Genomic DNA, 19,440 nt, shown 5'->3' with positions numbered 1-19,440 from the left:
GAGGGCACACCATATGTGCCAGCACAATTATGGACTGTTAACCCGCATGCAGGAGGGATTCTATTGCATTATTGCAATTGCTGGCTCACAAAGGGTTCAAGGCAGATAAAAAGAAGCTACAATACTACCACCGGGACATACTATATTTGGGCAACTTATATCTGCAAACGGGAAAAAAATGCTACCAGATAGGGCCACCCCTAGGCCCAGTACTGTCAAGGAAATGCAGCAGTTTTTGGGCTTTTATTGTAAGACATGGATCTCAGACTACGCAGCCTACACAAGGCCACTTTTACAAACTCTCAGAGAAGGACAGATGACAAAAAACGGTACATAGGAATGGACTGAAGTAATGAATAGATAATTTGAGGACTTGAAAGAAGCAATTTGTGCGGCCCTGTTTTAGCAATTATACACAGGAGTTTTATTTATGTTCCCACTCTGAGAAACGGCTCATGCATTGACGGAAGGAGATATATACTATATGTTGATGGGTCATCAATAATTGACCAGGAGATGGGACAGAGGGAGATGGGGGCGGCAGTAGTGTGTCGTAAACGGGGGGGAGCATGAAGTTCTGATCATGAAAAGATTACCTATGCACTATTCAGCTCATGCAGCGCAACCAGTCGCTCTCATCAAGGCATTGAGAGCCTGCAAAGCTCAATTGACAGATTAAGGACATAACTGATTCAGAAGACGTTTAGTAAAGGATTGATGCCTGATTTTTCTTTCTTTTTTTCATTTTTTATTCTTTTATTTTTTATCTTTTTTCAAATCTATGAAGATCCAGAACTCGGTAGGCCCTAGTGGGGAAAAGGCTCTCTCCCTATCTCTCTCTCCCTCTCTCTATCTCCTTCTATCTCTCTCTTTCTTTCTCTCCCTCTCTCCCTCCTTCTCGCTCTCTCTCTGCTGCTCTATCTCTCTGCTGCTCTCGCTCTTTCTTTCTCTCTTTCTTGGTAACCTTTTTTCTCCTCTACAGGGACAAGCAAGGATGCCTGACCGACGTGTTCAAACCTCTCCGTTATGTATTGATAATGATAACATGAATGTAATTAGTTCTGGGAATACTGCATTATGCTTTCTTGGTATGATATTGTTTTGTGCGATACTGCTCGTGATTGTCAGAGTGTATGAAGGTATGTCTTTTATATGGAGTGGCCATATAAAGGGGGGGTGGACAGGTACATATAAAGCAAAATAATGCTAGTATGAATATGTCTATGATAAATACGAATCAAACGATCTCTCACTTTTTGCCGGGCCCCCCTACAGATTTTCTTAGATGAATAAAACGGAAAGTACAAATGACGTATGATTTAAAAAAAGGAGTTGGGCTTTGATGCCATTTCTGACATTCAGCATTCAGTCGTCTAATAGCTGGTACTCCGATATGCATACTGTGGGAAGGAATGTGATGAATGAAAGCTGTTACGTGTGTGCACTCATCCTGCATGCATCAGGGGCTCCTAATGTTTTAGTTCCACATCCAGTCCCAATTATAGAGACACATGCCAGGCACACAACGTGCAGTTGAGGAGCATTGATGTAGACCCAGCGCTATGCAATGGCAGTACGAAATACAGCAAGTGTCTACAAGCACCATATTTTTCCTTGGTTGGTCACTCACATTTCAACAACAAATGGCAGGGCACCACAGTGACGTGCCCAGCAGATGGACTGATCGAGTACAGCAAAGAAACAATAGTCCAAGTAGAGACTGTGTGCGCAAATATGGGCCCAATGCATCACAAGGCTGACATGGATTGCAACAATGGAGAAGTCAGTTGAAAATCATAGATACATGGACTATGACGCAATGAAGGAACAGTTCCTGTTGGCGCAAACACACAATGCAACCACACTCCTTTGATCCCTGATATGACGAAGGGTACGGCAGCAGTGATGGATTACTACTGGGTTTGTGGCCGACAAACCTACTTGCACTTCCCATCATCCTGAGGGGTAAGTGTTCACTGGCCACCCTGCACTCAGTACTACTAGTAATTCTGGAAGAACACCTGAAGGGACAAGAAATGCCTGTCAAGGTGCCAACAGCTGCTCTAGCACCTAAAGAAGCAGAGAGAGACTTGCAGATCACACAAGAATTCTTGTGAACGATTTCAACAGCTGAAAAGAAAGAAGAGATCGAACTATATCCCAAAAGGCTCTTCCGCACTGCTCGGAGGAATACCTTAGAAGTATCGACTTTTCAGCTCAGCAGAGACTTGCTTTTCATCATTTATGGCTCCCGGGGTAGAAGCAGCTGCTAACGCCAAGTGGGTTCAGATCATCCGATGGGAGCTAGTCCAGCTCGCCAATGATACAGAGAATGGGTTCAAGGCCATCAAAGTAGTACTCTGTGCATTGAGACTCGTGATGATGCAGAACCGCTATATGCTGGATCCGTTAACAACCATAGAAGTGTGTAAAAAGTTGGGAAGCAGCTGCTGCACTTTTGTACCCCTGGAGGATGCTGAGAGTAGGTCACTATCCCACATCATCGAGGCGGTGCACAATCTAGGTGTTCAAATGAAGGCAGGAATATCTGGGTAGGATTTTTTTGAGGCTGGAACTTCTTCCACAGGCATGTCTCTTCGGAACTCAAAATTAATATTTGAAGCTTCATGCAGTAATTTGCAGTTGTATATAGTCTAATGTGCACATCAGATGTGTCATGTTGTTATTACCAATAATATTCCCTCATCGGGAGCCCTGGCGAGTCCTTTGAAACTTTATAAGGCAGGAATATCGGGCATTTCGCTTACATGGTTCCCTTCTTTTCTATCGGACAGGGCCCAGTCAGTTTCCCTTCCCCCATTTACATCTCCTCCCAGTGGGCTGCACGGTGGAGTACCGCAGGGCTCCGCCTTATCCACTCTGCTTTGAATCTGTATATCATTATATGCAGGCATTAGCCAAACATATCGCCAGCCTTTGAGTACATTTCTTTTCCTCCTCTGACGATACCCAGATTCTGTTCCGCCTTTTGATCCCCCTTGTAAACTGAAAAACTGCCTTGCTGCAGTTGGAGACTGGATGGCTAACAATTAGTTAAGGCTCAACGGCGATAAAACAGAGGTTCTCCTGGTTGGTTCGAATGTGGAGACTCATTCATGGACTTCTGATTATTGGCCATCTTCCCGTGGCCCTTGCCCGATCCCTCCCCTGTGGTTAAGAGTCTTGGGATCAAACTTGTGACCACTGGCTCGCGGTAAGCTCAGGTCTCGACAGTTTGTTAGACAGGCTTTCTTAAACTTTTTTTTTTTTTTTACATATTTTATTGATTTTATTCAACCAAACAACAATACAACCAAACACGCAGTGCATATATCAACAGTTTAATTATACATTTCTTAATTTCGTCCACTGCTCCCCATCCCACCCCCCTTTATGAGCCTATTTATTCCACACACTCTGTATCTGCCGCCCATGTTGGAGTCTCACTTTCTTGCATTGTTCCAAACAATTCCGCTATTAACGATTTCCATGCCATCAGGGTTCCCGTCTCCTCCTCTCCCCCTACATTGCTTTTCCTCTTGCCATACCATGGTTTCCGCCTCCGCCCATTTCTGCAACTCTTTCCACCACATCTCCACCCGTGGCCTATGGCATGTCTTCCATCCCATGGCAATTCTTCTTTTTGCGAGCACATATGCTAGGTCTTTCAGTTTGCCAACATGCTTAAGTTTTTGCAATCTGGGGAACCCCCCCCCCCCCAGCAAGCAGGCCCAAGCTGTATCTATGATGATCTTGACCCCTTTTTCCACTAGTTTCCGTGGCACTTCCCCCCAGAAACACTCAATTACTGGGCATGACCAAAACATGTGTACCATGTCAGCCTTTTCTTTGTCACATTTGGGACATGCTTGTCGTCCAGCTTTTCCAAACCTAGATATCCTCAGACGTGTCATGTATGCCCTGTGCGTAATATACAGTTGTATCTGTTTCAGTCTTGCATTTCTTGACACCTTCTTGTGGTACCCCAGGGCACGCTCCCACATCCCATCCTCTATTGGGGCTCCTACTTCCTCTTCCCAGTCTAGTCTCAATTGTGATAAGTCCTTCCCGACCTTAGACATCACCATCTCGTACCGTCTAAAGATCTCATGCCCCCCCTCTGATATATCATATATTGCATCTATGATAGCATCTGGTTCTTCTTCTAACACTGTTTCGGGCCATGTCTTCCTGATTCTCTGTATGTGATATATTGGCCCGTGTGTAGCCCCGTTTCTTCTCCCAGCACTCCAAAATCTATAATAGTACCCTCTCGCCAGACATCTCCTAGCGTTACCAACCCCACCGATTCGCAGTGAGTCCTAATTGTCATCCTTAACTGCTTATCACCCCCCGCCAGTGTTGCTAGCGGCATCTGCGGGGAGCATGGGAATGGGTTCTCCATCATCTGGCATGCCCGGCGCCACATATTCCATCCAAGCATCAACATCCTAGGGCGCTTTTTCATTTCTGTCTTGGGCAGCCAGATCATCTCTTTTAGATAAAATGGGGCACACTCCTGTCCAAACAACCTAGATTCAGGGGTCACATCACCCGAGAGCCATTTGGCAACATATTGCAGCTGGCTCGCTACATAATAAACCTCATAATTAGGCCGTTTTATCCCCCCTTTTTCATAAAAGTTCTGCAACTTCTTTAGCGCCAGTCTATTTCGGGTACAATGCCACAGGAAATCCCTACACATGCTGTTCAGTTTAGCAAAAAACTTCTTAGTTATCATGTATGGAATATTCCCAAAGTAATGTAGGAGCCTAGGTAGGACCACCATCTTCAGCATTGCACCTCGTCCCATCATTGCTAGGGGCAACTTCACCCAGAATTTCATACACTTCTCAATTTTTGCAATAGCTACCTCGGTATTGTGCTTGTGTTCCTCTTCAACAGTATGGTATACGTCTATCCCAAGGTACCAGAAAGTACGAACCGCCCATGGTATTTGTAACACTGGTAGTCGTCTCACAGGGGTTCCCTTATAACTGCCTGGCGGGAAAATACTAGATTTTTGGGGGTTCACCGCTATCCCGGACAGACCCGCATATCTCTCCATCACCTCCAGAATATACTGGAGATTTTCCTCTGGGTGCCTCAAGTACAGCAACAAATCATCCGCATATAAGGAGATCAGGTGTCGTTCCCCTCCCACCTCAATACCTATAGTATCGTATTGTTGTCTAAGGTATATTGCTAGGGGCTCCAGGGCTAGTATTTAAAGCATTGGGGACCATGGGCACCCCGTCTGGTGCCTCTGCGGAGTTGCCATCGGATATCACTGATCCTGTTCTAACTCTAGCCAGCGGTTCACTGTACAGCATCTTCGCCCACCTTATGTATCCAGACCTCATTCCGTACCCCGCAAGGGGCGCCAACAACCACGGCCATTTGACCAAATCGAAAGCCTTTACCGCGTCCAAGGACACAATCACCATTTCACCCTCATTCTCACTTCCCCATTCAATTACCCGTTGGAGTCATCTATGATTATGAGTAATATTTCTATTCGGGACATAGCCTGTCTGATCAGGGTGTATACGTTTATCAATAACTCTTCGCAATCTGTTTGCCAAGACAGCAGTCAATATCTTGGTGTCTTGGTTCAACATCGACAAGGGTCTGTAAGAGCCACAGCTATGCCCAGGCTTGTTGGGTTTGGGAAGCAGTATTATAATCCCTTCTCTAAGTGACTCCGGCAACCGTCCTACCTCGAACGCTTCATTTAACATTTCTAACATTGGGGGGAGCACTTCCTCCCTGTATACTTTATAAAATTCACTGGGGAACCCGTCCGCCCCAGGGGTCTTACTAGTAGGCAGCTGCCTCACCACTTCTTCTAACTCTTCCAGAGTAATCGGTGCATCCAGCTCCTCTCTCTCCTCAGCGCTAATCATACGCAGTCCTATGTCTTCCAATGTCTCCAATATCTCCCTGTGGCTACTTCCCTCTTTATCTCCATATAGCAACTTGTAGTAATCTACGAACTGATTAACTCCCACTTGGGTGTCCACTACACTACCATCTTCTCTCGTTATCGTTTTAATCGCTGGTCTGGGAGTCTCGCTCTTGTATAACCATGCCAAAAGCCGTCCTGTTTTATCCCCTCCCACATGCTGTCTTTCTATATACTCTTTGTAGTTGAGGTTGCACAGTCTTTCCCAATGTTCCGCGCATTTCTGATGTAATTTAAGCACCAGCTCCATGTCTTCACTTCCTCTCTTTAAGGCCTTTTCTAGTTCCCTTTCTGTCCCCTGTAGGTCAGCCAAAACCACACCTTGTAGGCCTTTTGATTTTGCTACGGCTACCCCTTGCATCACTACCTTAAAGGCTTCCCATAATGTACTTGCCGAATCTACGCTGCCCGTATCTGTCTCAAAGTAGTATGTCATCTCCTCTCTTATATCCTCCCTAAAAACAGGGTCCTTGAGTGCCTCTGCTCGGAGGTGCCATGTTGGAATCGGTGCTCTCGGGGGGCTGTATTACCACCCGATTACCAGGGGCGAGTGATTCGAGAGGACTCTTGCTTTATATTCTGCCTGAGTGATCTCTGTTATTACCTTCGACGTAGCAAAGACATAGTCTAACCTTGTGTGTAACTGCTGCGGGGCGGAGTAGGGGGAATAGTGCCTCTCTTGGGGGGTATTTCGTTCTCCACACATCTGCCAGACCAAAATAGTCTAGCAGTGTCTGCAGTGCTCTAGCCGCTGGGGCGGGTCCATCTATCTTGCCATCTGATCTATCCACCGTGGGGTTTAATATACAGTTGAAATCCCCACCCCAGATTACCGCACTACCCATACACATACCAAGGCTGGTGCACAGAGTTGTAAAATACGCTGCCGTGTTCTGGTTGGGGGCGTACGTATTAACAACGCTTATCTCCCTATTCTCCACTAATCCCCTCAATATGACCATCCTCCCATCTGTTCCCGCCACTTCCTGTATTAGTTGAAACGGGACATGCAGCGCCACCCAGATGAGTACTCCTCTAGGATAAGCAGAGTATGTCGAGCCCGCCACGTCCCCTTTCCATTTCTTCTCAACCATCTTCATCTTTTCCCGTGTCAGATGTGTCTCCTGCAGCAGCGCAATATCTATCTTTTACCTGCGGAGGTAAAGCATGACCTTATTCCGTTTTAGATAACTGTTAAGTCCCCTGACATTCCACGTAATTATTTTAAGGTCCCCCATGGCCCATTAGAGTGCCCCTTTTCCTCCCCCCGATGCGATCCAGATCCCACTTCCGTCTCAATCTATTTAGGCTCATTCCCAATTCAAACTTCCTACAACTACAAACACTCCAAACACCCCTTCCCTCCACCCTCCCGCCTCCCTTCCCTTCCCCAACAAAACCCTCCCCAACTGTTGCCCAGCTCCATCCCTGGATCTCAGGCATCCCTGCATCTAGCCCTTTCTGGTGAAACCCATACTTGCGGCTCAGCAGGGTGAGGCCGCCCTATTGGCTGCCTTGTTACTAATTCTCGGGGGTAGGTAACACCGATCCTGCTGCTCCTATTTGTTTAAAGTTGCTACGCCTAATGCTCTCATGTTTACGTGCGCCATTAAATCCCACATTATAGTCCACCAGAGCCATAAAGTTCAAGGGCTGCACCTCATCTATCAAGTACATCAAGGCACTATGGTAGATGCCCACCCTCCTATCCTTGCAATGTATTTGATACAATATCTTCACTTATCATGCTCTTGGCCATCCTGTCCTCCATCTGGCACCGGGCAGCCCTGTAAGTCCAACCACAACGCTGTTTCCTCTGGGGTGAAAACAACGCTCTGCCTTTGTGCAGAACTTTCAACTTTGCTGGTTACAGTAGCATGTACCTAATAGCCGCTGCACGTAATCTTCTCTTGACCGCCACATAACTCTATCTCTGTCTTTGCACCAGCATAGTATAGTCGGGGTATGCTGTGATCTTAGAGGAGGCTCTTTCTATTGTCCTGCCCTTGCAAAAATACTCCAGGATCTTTTCCCTATCTTTGTAATTCAAGATTTTCGCAATTATTGGCTGCGGAGGAGCTCCAGGCCTTGGTTTCCTCATCAGGGCTCGGTGTGCCCGCTCTACCGTGAACCACTGAGAGAGTTTGTCCGCTCCCACTTCTTGCAGAATCATGTTCTCTACGTAGTCTGTAGGGTCTTGGCCTTCTTCTCCTTCTGGCAGGCCAACAACCCGGATGTTGTTCCGCCTCACCCGTCCTTCTGCTTCCTCCACCCTGTTTTCAAGGTTGGTGACCTGTTTGAGCACATGGACCTCCTTCGCATTGTTCGTGCTTATGCCCGTGTTAGTCTTCACTGTGCTTTCCAGGCCACTAGTTCTTTCTGCCAGCGCCCTGACGTCCTGCCGCAGGAGGGTAACTTCAATTCCTACGGCATCTATTTTGTTCTCCAGGGCTGTCCGTAGTTCTGCCATTGCCATGCCCCACCTGGTGCTCAGGTCTGTTATGGCCGCTAGGACTTGTTGTTTTTCTCCTTCAGGGGCGTCATCTCCAGATGCTTCCCGTTTTTTGTACTGGGGTCGGAGGGGTCCGCTGTGCCTGGGCAAAGGTGTCCATAGTGGGTTGCTTACTCCTGGCTTTCAGCCCCTTCACCGACATCTTGTAGTCTCACTTCGTATCCTATATCAGCTCTCCAGTAACCCCAGTATATTCCAATTCAGTGTCTGGGGGCCCTCAATGGGCCATGCTGCAGGGCGGCCCGCAAGATAAAGGTGTGTCCTCCCACGTCTCCCCTACGAGCAGTATTTTAATTGCGAATTTCAGGGGCCCGTATTCCCACTCCACTTTTTCCCTTTTTTCTTAACAACGTGTCACCTTGGGCTCCATGTACATTTTGCAGGTCTCAATCTGTGTTAAGGCTGCTAGTGTTATGGTAGTTCATGAATGACAGGCCAACTGTTCACCTCAAGTGCTTATTCCGCACTATGTTACGCGTGGCCCTGCTCAACAGTCACGGTGCCATTATACAGCTCAGACTTAGCTTTTATTGAATGTCTCAGCCGTGGATGGGGTTAATTCTCGGGCGCGTGATGTAACAGGGCCAGCTCCCAGTGCGCTTCGATCTGTTGTTGTTTCCGGGCCGGGCGGCCCAAATTTCAGCCGTATTTCGATGCAGTCAGTGCGCACCTCCGTGCACGCAATGCCCAGTCACCATGCAGGGGAACTCAATCCGTTATCTTGCTCCGTTCATTGCGGCCTCGGAGCACCGTTCCGTGTGCCCCGTGCGTAGACGTACCGTTGCTACCAATAGCACTCGGGGCCACGCTGTCTACCAGCACATGCAGCTCTTTGTTAATGTCTTCCCATATCCTCCGCCTTTGTCCGCTTTTCATACCGCAGCACCCAGCAGTCGTCGTGCTCAGCTCTGCCTTTATGAGCAGCTGGGAGCCGCGCTAGTATATGGCGCTTATTGTTACTATATAACCATCTGCGGGCGCTACATTGATACAAGCCCGGGAGCGCTGCCTCTTCATCACAATGGTTAGAGCAATGCTCAGCTCTTTCTTCTGTTAGCCGACGTCCTCGCGCTCTGTGCGAGTTCGGCAGGATCCTGCAGCCTCTGTGGGCAGCCGAGAGCCGCGTTAGCACCCGGCGTTCCTTTGTTGTTAGTATCCGGGCCCGGTGGCACTGTCTCGCTATTTCAGCACAAAGCAAAGTTTACAAACCGTTGCTGCTGGCAGCCGCCTCCCTCGCGTTCCATATAATTCAGCAGGAATCGATTTTGCAATGACGCTCCCTTTGTATTCACAAAGCCGCCACTTATAAAGTCAATTATCTGCCGATCCACAGACACAAATGACTTGCCCTTCCAGATTCCTGCAGTGAATATGTTCCGACACCCATTCCTTCAGTTTCAAGGCGTGAACAGCATATTTGTAGCATAGTTTCTCGGATGGAAGTCGGATCGACAGGAGTTCAGCGCGGAGACACAACCTAGTCAATGGCTAGTTAGCCACCCCCCCCTTTCCTAAACTTAAGGTTATAAAAGTTCTCCACCTCCTTCCACCCGCTCTTATATCAAAAATTGTGCCAGCTTCAATCATGAGCTCTCTTGATTATTGCAATGCAATATACCTTGGGCAACCGTAGAGGTTACTGCACCGCCTCCAAACCCTCCAGAATGCTGCTGCTCGTCTTGCCCTTGGAGACCCGAGACTTGCTCTCTCTCGTGAACTTTTACATCAACTACATTGGCTCCCCATCAGAAGCCGAATTAAGTTCAAGGTTCTCTGTATGGTTCATCAGACAATTCAAAATGCAGCTCCTGAATTCTTGCGGTCATGGGTTTTGCCTTGCACTCATAATCGATCAGTGCGCTCAGCTAATAAACTCATGCTAAATGTCCCCAGATTTCTTTGTGCTAGAGCTGGAGGAAGATCCTTCTTGGTTCTTGGCCCTACCCTTTGGAACACTCTGCCTTTAGAGCTTTGTAAGCTCCATGAGTTCCTCCTGTTCCTCAAGGCTTTAAAAACCCTTCTGTTTTAGTTCTACTGACCTGCCCCCTCTCACTCCCTAGCGCCTTCATACCTCAAGGTCTTTGTGCGCTCTATAAGTACCATATATATAAATAAATAAATAAATAAGAAAGACGGTGGAGTTCAGAACACGGATTGCCTATCGCTTGCCTTTTGATTGGGTTCCATCATGGCTGGGGGCAGCAGTAAAAATACTGGTACCTGTTATCGTATTCTTCTTGGCCCGCTTCTGCACGTGCCACTTGGGTCTCTGATGTTGTGTCAATGTAGTACCTAGTAGTGCAAACATGATGGTATCAATTGGGGGTTCCGAAACACCTTGCCATACAATAAACAGCGAAAACTCAAACTGATATTTCTGGGGTTGTAGATATGCCGGGTGGGGGTGAGTTTGTTACTGTAGAAGTAACGAAAGGAGTGAATATTGGGAAGGAACCAGGGTCCTCCCGAACCCACGAAGCGCTTTAGCCCTAGGCAAAACCTCTTTTAGGCGCTATAATGCACTAGGGGGAGGAGGGGCACTGGGAAGTCTCTCATGCAAATATAATCACATAAACAGACATGGGCAGGCACTAAAGAAGGCAGTTTTTGTTTAAATATAAGGTGCAAATAACTATTAGCTGGATATCCTAGGCATTAGTAATGTGGCCTGTGGGATTCTCGAAATTGACCACAGGCGCTCATGCAGTGTTCATCACTATGGCCAAGCACTGGCAGCACACAAACTGACTCACCATCCGTCAAGGGTCCCTACACGCTAAAAATAGGAATTACATGTCCTGTGCGACAAAATGCAGAATGGGACAAATTATAAAAATAAAGTAAAGTGTAAATGAGATTACAGGGCCCAGATAGTGTTAGCAGGAGGAGTGAAATATGTTAATGTTAAAGGATATTTGTGCCGCGCACTATCACCACCGGAATGGTCCCCTGGCGCTCTGGCTGCTCTGAAAGAAAAAGGGAGGGATGGGAGGGGAGTTGGTGGGATGAGCTGGAGAAGTGCAAGAGAGCAATGATGTACTGTTGGCGGCCTCAGCCCGGAATTCCGTTGGCTCAGCTTGGGGTGTTATACTGTTGGGAGACGTGTTCTGTTGTGGTGGTTCATGTGTGCTTTGTTTTGTAGTGAAGTTTGTGCGGATTGTTGGGTTGTAGGTTTGTGGTTGTTTGGTTAGAGTTTGAGAGGTGTATGCAGATGTTGAAGTTGTTAGTGGGTTGGATAGAATGAATGAAAATTGTTTTTTAAAATGTTTCGTTGTTCCCTTGGGCTAGGTCTTAAGGTTTGTAAAAGCTGCAGTATGTTTTTGCATAAGGTAGCAAAAAGTAGAACAGCATGCTCTGACAAAACCGCTGACAACGAAGAAAAGGTGGCTTTGGAGCATCCCTGTTATGGAAGGACGACGGATTGGGATGAAGCCATGGTCCATATCCATTGGCAAGACAGGACTATATAAACCCCGGCCTGAAACCACTTTGGCAGGAAGTAACGGAAAGGGGACAGGAGAAGACCGTTCAGGCAGCAGAGTCCTTTGCTACCATCCTCATTTTGTGTGATTCAATTTGTTTTCCTTACAAGATCGCACTCTTACCTTATTTCCCCAGAGGGGTGTATTTATTCTGTTGTGAGCGTAATTAGGGGAACCCTTACAGGTTAAATCCGGCCGGCAGTTCTCACAGTCCTGGGCTACTCACCAAGGATGTTCATTTTCCCAGATGATATATATATATATATATATATATTTTCAGTAAAAAACCTTTGTTAAAGGGACATTATGGTTAAGTTGCGCTACTAAAAACCTGTGAAATTCCCACAAAAAAAACGTTAAAAAGGGGACGTTATGGTTCGAAGTAAAACCGAAAAACCCCTGAAATTCGCCAGCTATGGTAGGCTAAGCAACAATAACTCGCCCCACCACTGTGCACTGCTACACTAACACCCAGGACATCAAATATGACATCACAAATGTCATTGATGACATCACTGATGACATCACATGTCTAGCTCACTCTTTTTTCCTTCACTGATATATCTAGGGCAGTAACAGGCAGGAACTAAAAAGTCACTAGACTATAGTACAAAGTACTATGATGACAGCACAGATGACATTACATGTCTAGCTCCTTCTTTTTTTCTTCACTGACATATGTAAGCCAGGTGGCTTTCTTCACTTTCAGTCAGGAGTTTAAGAAGTTAAAAGTGCTATATTTGTAGTCCTTACCCTACTCATATGTTCTTACAATACTTTTCTTAGGTTACGGTTACATCGTATCATACATATGCAATATGCATAGAAGAAGAAGGAATCCAGCAACACAAGAATCTTTTCTGTGCATGAAGTTAATTAGTTGGGGGGGTATGAACATTTTGTGTTAATACTGCAGTTTTTGATGCATGCTTTACGTTCCCTGCATATGCTTATATTTGTATGCAGTGTGCTCTCTTTATGTTTTTGTGAGTAATAGTGCAATTATGCAGTAAGGGAAACATACATAGATACTTATGTTTCACAGTATGTAAATATCTGTAATGGTAGCATTTAGCAATGTAGTATGCAACATGGGAAGATTGCAAATATTGCACCTCTGTAGCGCATGCTGCCGACAATGCATACATTTCTTCATGAGTTCGTTCATGTACTGAAAGAACTCAGTAATGCAATGGTTTTTTTCAGCAATGCATTGCTTAATAAACTACGTGGCATATCTTAGTCCTTCAATCATGTCTGATACTTTTCTGCCAATAATATAATGACAATCCCTTGTGGAGGCTCTGCATGAAAACTAAATGTACATGTGATGTCAGTGATGTCATCAATGACATTTGTGAAGTCATCTTTGGTGTCCTGGGTGTTAGTGTTAGCAGTGCACAGTGGTGGGGCGAGTTATGGTTGCTTAGCCTACCATAACTGTCGAATTTCAGGGGTTTTTCGGTTTTACTTCGAACCATACTGTCCCGTTTATAAAGTTTTTTTTTTTACTGAATTTCATAGTTTTTTAGTAGGGCAACTTAATCATAACATCTCTTTAACAAAGTTTTTTTACTGAATATACACATTCATCATGTGAATTTGGGAGATATGTACTATAATTCCCTTACTTTATATACATGTAACATAGGACATACTGAACCCCCTCGCTAATGATATTTGAAGGGCACGGACTGAGCGCCTCTCCGCGGACGAGATCAACACAACCCAAACACTCAGGGGGTATCTGAAATTGTTCTATCATGCCATATGAAAAATGCAAAAGTTTAAAGAGCAGCACATAAACACATTATAAGTAGTAATAAATAACCATTCGAACCTACACGTCTCACACATTACCCATTCATTTAATTACCATGTAGAATGAAATGGATTATGCCATAACAAAAAAAGATATGCCTCCAACGTAATTACCTCACAGAAAATGTGCAGCTAGGAGCGACAGTAGACGAACACAACTCAACAAATACAAATTACAAGAAAGTAGTACATTAACTTTATTTTTCTTATGTGTTTATACGTTTTGTATGAGGTGCAGAACAAATAATGTATTTCTGCTGTTTTTACACAGAAATGTGCAGTACTTTGGAGTGGCTGGAGGAGAATTTTCTGCATGGCGAAATGTCGGAAGATAGCGATAATAATGGTACACACTTCTCTACATAAGCAAATTAATAGTCAGTACTTTATGGGCACTTAACATATATATATATTTATTTTTAACAGACCAGGGAAAAAGTGAAGAAAGTCCACCAAAAGACACAGTGCAAGACACCCTGAAACGCATAGAAGACAAACTGGACATGCTAAAAGAGAATTTTAATGGATTAAGGCAATTTGTGGAGGAGCACGTGAAAGGAAAAATCAGATATCACTGTCCCACCTGTACCTGTCCCCCTTCTCCATTTCCCAGTGAACTATCCCTAAACCCTCAAGAACAACATAAAGGTTTTGACGAAACTTCCATCCCTTCATCCCCTCACAACCGTCATGTGTAAACCTCTAATTCCCCTATATTTGTTTGTGTCTGCTCCCCCCCTCTCTCTTAATTGCTGTATGTCTGTTTAATAAAAAAAATGTTATGTTACTTTAGTGGAATTGTTCGGCCTGTCCGTAATTGATAAAATATGGATGTTCTAAGGACAATACACCTACCCGTACCATTCGCAACCAAGATGTCACTGTTCTTAGAACACACCAGCTGTCCAAGATGTCCGTAAATCAACAGAATGGGGGCATCCTAAGGACATTCCACCTGTCCGTACTGTTCACAACAAAGATGAAACTGTTCTTAGAACACACCAGGTGTCCGGGATGTCCGTAAAGTAACAAAATGGGAGTGTCCTAAGGACACTATACCTGTCCGTACCGTCCATAGCCAAGATGGAACTGTCTGTCGAACAGGCGCGGTTTCTGGCATGTCTGTAGTCAAACAAAATGGAGGTGTCCTAAAGGCACTGTACCTGGCCGTACAGTCAGATGATCATATGCGCACCACACCCGTAAGTCTTGTGAACATCGCACCTGTCCGTAACTGTCCGTCTCACTTGTGTCGCACCTTTAATTAGTTTTAGGACCCGAACACTGTCCGTAGAACACCCGCGCGCATGCGCACAACCATTCCTGTGCATCGTGTGACCGCACCCACGCTGAGCGTGTGTCCTAATTTGCGCACTTTGTCCGCTTCCGCAACATTTCAAAATAACTTATACAAACATGTCAAATTATTTTACAATACAAAATCACCATTTCACATGTCGCATATAATGGCCCTAGCTTTCAACATATTGTTTGGAACTTTTTCAACGCTTTTGAGTGTTCGATATGGTCACAAGGCGCACCCCTCCACACCTATAAAAGGCTACACCCCCGAGCTAATCTTCATTGTATTTCTGACGATTTTAGATTGAGTTTTGCTGCCTTTAGTGCTGTAGCTGAGATTATCTCACGAACCCTATTGGCATCCATGGCTGCTGTTGCTAGATCAGCCTCAGCACCACCCCCAAACCCTCCACCGCCAGCACCTCCCCAAGGGCCTGCAGAGGGAAATACGCATGAGGATGTAGAGAGCGAGGAAGAAGAGGATGAAGAGAATGAGGTGGAGAAACTCCCTACTACCAGCACTCGCCGAGAGTCGTGGGTGTGGAGGTTGTTTCCCATTTTTGGTAACATACCAAAAGCATGTGCGAACCTGGTCACCAGTAAACAGTGCAACTTAGTGCTGAGTCGTGGGAGACCTGGTGCGTACAGCTTTGGTACGACAACCATGAAGCGACACCTAACTTTCTTCCACGGTGCGGACATTCGCAAGGTGGTACCATGTAAAGAACGTAGTAGGTTGAGTTCCTCCGCAGCATCCTCCGTGTCCGATCCTCTCACCACAAGAGACACTCCTGCGGAGAGCGCATCCCTCCAGCTGCCTCACAGGCCATTCGAGATGATGTTGACCCTTACCTTTCGAGGGTCACAATATTGTATATGTACTGCGACGCAGTACTCTGCAGAGGGGATAGTCTTCGAAGTGCTTTCGAGACTACAGTCACGGAGCACTAGAAGAACTGCTACCTACCTAAATAAGGCCCACCCTACATCTTTCTCTCTCCACATGCCCTTTGTTATCTCTGTGGTTGGTGACCCTTCCTTACCCTCCTTTCCCCTCCTCTCGTCGTGTGTAAAAAAGAAATCAAAAAAATATAAAACAAAAACCACAAAAAAATTTCTCTTTTCAGAGCCGCCTTTCACAGTTTAAAAATAGAAGTGTCAAATAGTGCAGGGCCCTGCACATTTTTTAAAAGTTGGCAGACAGTCCTAGGACAGATAAAAATTTGGGGTGCAGCCCTAGAAAAACCAATGCACTTTTCTCTGGGAGTAAGTGGTGGCTGTGAAAAGAGCCTTTTGGTGGTGTTTTGTGTGTTTGGAAAACTTGGATTCATCAAAATGTAATGCTAAATAGGTGACTATGAATCCATAAAAGCTTGCAATGCATTATTTACATTTCGAAGAAAAATCTGATTGCTAGCATATGTAAGATGGACTCCATCTCTGCGAAAAATGAATGTGCTACGAAACAAAATATTGTCATTGTGGAAAGAGCACATACCAACATCTCTTAGAAAGGCACAAACAGCCTTATTGAAATTGCGCCTCGCTTTCTCCATTTGTAGACCAAATAAAGCAGAACGCAGACAAATTTGTCTTGTGCAATACGACAAAAAATGACTTGGCATTTTGGAAACATGTCCATGACCTTCTCAAGTCCTTCCTTCATTGCAAATTTCAATGAAATTCCAGATACATGCCTTAAACTGTTTCCTCCACAATGAATGATAATTATATCAGGATGACGTTCTGTCTGTAAAGTAGCACAGAGAGGTACCAAGTCCAGCCACTTCATTCAACGCACTCCATGCCAGTGAACTTCTACATGAGGGAATCCAAGATGTGTAGATATACTGCAACCTTCTGCATGCACCTTCAACCAATCTATCCATGAGTCTCCCAAAATCCAGATAATCTGTTTTCGAGCACACACAGCCATAGCTGTCTGTTCTCCTCTCAGCAAAAAGACGGTCTCACTAAATCTCTCCGTCCAGAACACACCCACTGAACTTTACTGACCAATCCCTAGCTTCGCTCATTCTCATTTGCATGCCTCTCCACCCCAGAATCCCTGTATGTAATACGTGCTGCCTGCAGACTACTGCCATGTCCGCAGACATGTAGAGGATCTGAGCGCGACGACTGTACATTTAAATAGTATTCCCCTTTTCCCCTTTAAGGTGGGCTCTGAAAAGAGACTTTTTGGGGGTTTTTGCAGATGCCTGACATACACCTGTTATTTTGTATTTTTTGGAGGTTTTTTCTTCTTAGTTTACTCCTACAATCATCACATAACCTTCTCCAAAGCAAGCCTTACATTCCAAAAGAACATGGCATTTCCCAAAAAAGATAAAGAAATACCATCGGCTTCCAAATAAGCCACATTACTGGAAACAATGTTCTCGTGGCTGCAGAAAAACATACCAGCTCTTAACATGAAAGCACACATGCCGCAATTGATGGCACACCTACCAATACTTTGATCAGGACAAAAAACAGAACTGTTGTCCCATTTTGATCTAGGGAGTAAGCCAGAAAAAATTACTTTCGCAGTTGGAAAGATGTTAATGACTGCTTGAACCAACTGTTCCAAATCTCCCAATAAAGTAGGTGAACTCATGTAGCCCAAATGGGCAGCACCGTAGTGCAAAACTACCACATGGGGGCTGGTCATCCTACGCATATCTCTCCAAACTTGGAGAATTGCCGCTACATTGCAATCAGTCGCAGCGCTCCACACCACCTCCACTCCTCTGACATTGAAATTGTTTGCCACATGCCTACATTCTGCATAGTGCTGCAAACCATGGACAAAAATATCTCCGAGCACCAACACCCTGACTGTCTCCACCTCTGCCATCTTCACTACACACACTCTTTCTACACTAATCAACAATGGCAACATCTGATTGGCTGATGCCTACAGTCCCCTTTCCATGCTGGATTTGCTGTAAAACCCTGTATGTGGCACGCCCTACCCGCGGACAAGCGCGGTGCCCGTGCGGCACATAACTCTTAGCCAGTACTTCTACCCTTTCCACATCAATCACGAATCCATTCCCTCATTGGACACAGCTAAGCAGTCACACAACCATCCACCAATCACATCCAAGACCTCTACCTCTAACTCCGTCATCAGAGTTCCACACTTCAAATGTACTTTTGATCACTCTGAATACAATTCGCATATTGCAAAGCACCTACTACAAAAACTATTGTGCAAGTGTCGCAGATTTCTATTTACACCTCAATGCATACCCACATGCATGATTACAAAGTACAGGTATGCATGTATTCTTCAGAGTACATGTGCAACTCTTATGATTCCATTTAAACAAATTAATGCCACTAAATCTGCATAGCCAATACATACATACCAACGCTCCCGCTTTAAGCGTGAGACTTCCGATTTTTCATTGAAAAATCGCACTACTTCTTACTATCTCCTGCATAACCTATACATACGTAGCGACCCTCCCGATTTACGCGCGAAACTCGATTTTCCATTAAAAAATGTCAGAATTTTTTACTGTTTTCCGCTTAATTTTATGAGAAAAATAACCATTCCTGATTGCTGTGGTGACAACTCCCTCTCAGGTGCTCCCGATTTTTCGCATTCCTACTTCTAATATGAAAGTATTCAAATTTTTCCCATCTACTATAATGACCTATCACTTCCAAACCTCTCTGCTATGTACAACACAGTTGAAAAAAACAAGGGAATTTCATGAACTGAAAATTGTACTCATTTGCGAAGCAGTTTCAACCAACATACTGCAAATAACCTATAAAGGCTGCACATAGTGAAATGAAATGCACGCATACACTGTGTTGAGATCAAACGAGAATACTCCCACAAAAGCTGAAAAATGAACGTGTACATTAACACAAATCCCACAAGCCTTAGAATGTTAGTACTACAAAACATATAGCTGTTTTAATTTTATACCATTACGTTTACTATTAATGCTTCTCCTCACCACTAGCTCACTTTCTACTCTCATCTGAAGCACAGTGTAGTAATATACAAACAGGAAAATAGCCTCCCAACTCATTGTAACTGCCCAATGCACATTCACACACCACCACAAACATCTTCCCCATCAAACTCATACTCGCATGTACAGAGCACACATACATTGTAAAACAGACCAACCCATACCTTTTTTTAGAACAGACCCCAAAGAATGCCTACCAAAAAGCAAGTCCGTAGAAAGGAACGCAGAAATAGAGCAAATGAAAATGTGTCCAAAGTAAGCATCCATCTCTACTAGAGTTTGTACAAAACGTTGAAACAAAACAGCTAATAGTCATTTAGCGAAACAAAGGAAGCTTCAACAACAGAAACTTTGCCTCCTTTA

General features: G+C 45.0%; 1 protein-coding gene and 1 long non-coding RNA gene across 5 annotated transcripts in view; both read left to right on the top strand.

The window, feature by feature from the left end:
* Positions 1-19,440, top strand: part of ARB2A (ARB2 cotranscriptional regulator A) — a 2,893,216-nt gene that overhangs the window by 540,045 nt on the left and 2,333,731 nt on the right. The window lies entirely within an intron of this gene.
* On the top strand, positions 13,816-14,572 carry LOC138510973 (uncharacterized). The gene is made up of 2 exons (XR_011280505.1): positions 13,816-14,126; positions 14,207-14,572. It is a non-coding gene; the product is annotated as an uncharacterized lncRNA (long non-coding RNA).

This window comes from Ambystoma mexicanum, chromosome 6p, assembly GCF_040938575.1.
Source record: "Ambystoma mexicanum isolate Mex_15411 chromosome 6p, UKY_AmexF1_1, whole genome shotgun sequence".
In the NCBI taxonomy this organism is placed as follows: domain Eukaryota; kingdom Metazoa; phylum Chordata; class Amphibia; order Caudata; family Ambystomatidae; genus Ambystoma; species Ambystoma mexicanum.
The sequence above is the reverse complement of the archived record's forward strand: the minus strand, read 5'-3'. Positions and strand labels throughout refer to the sequence as shown.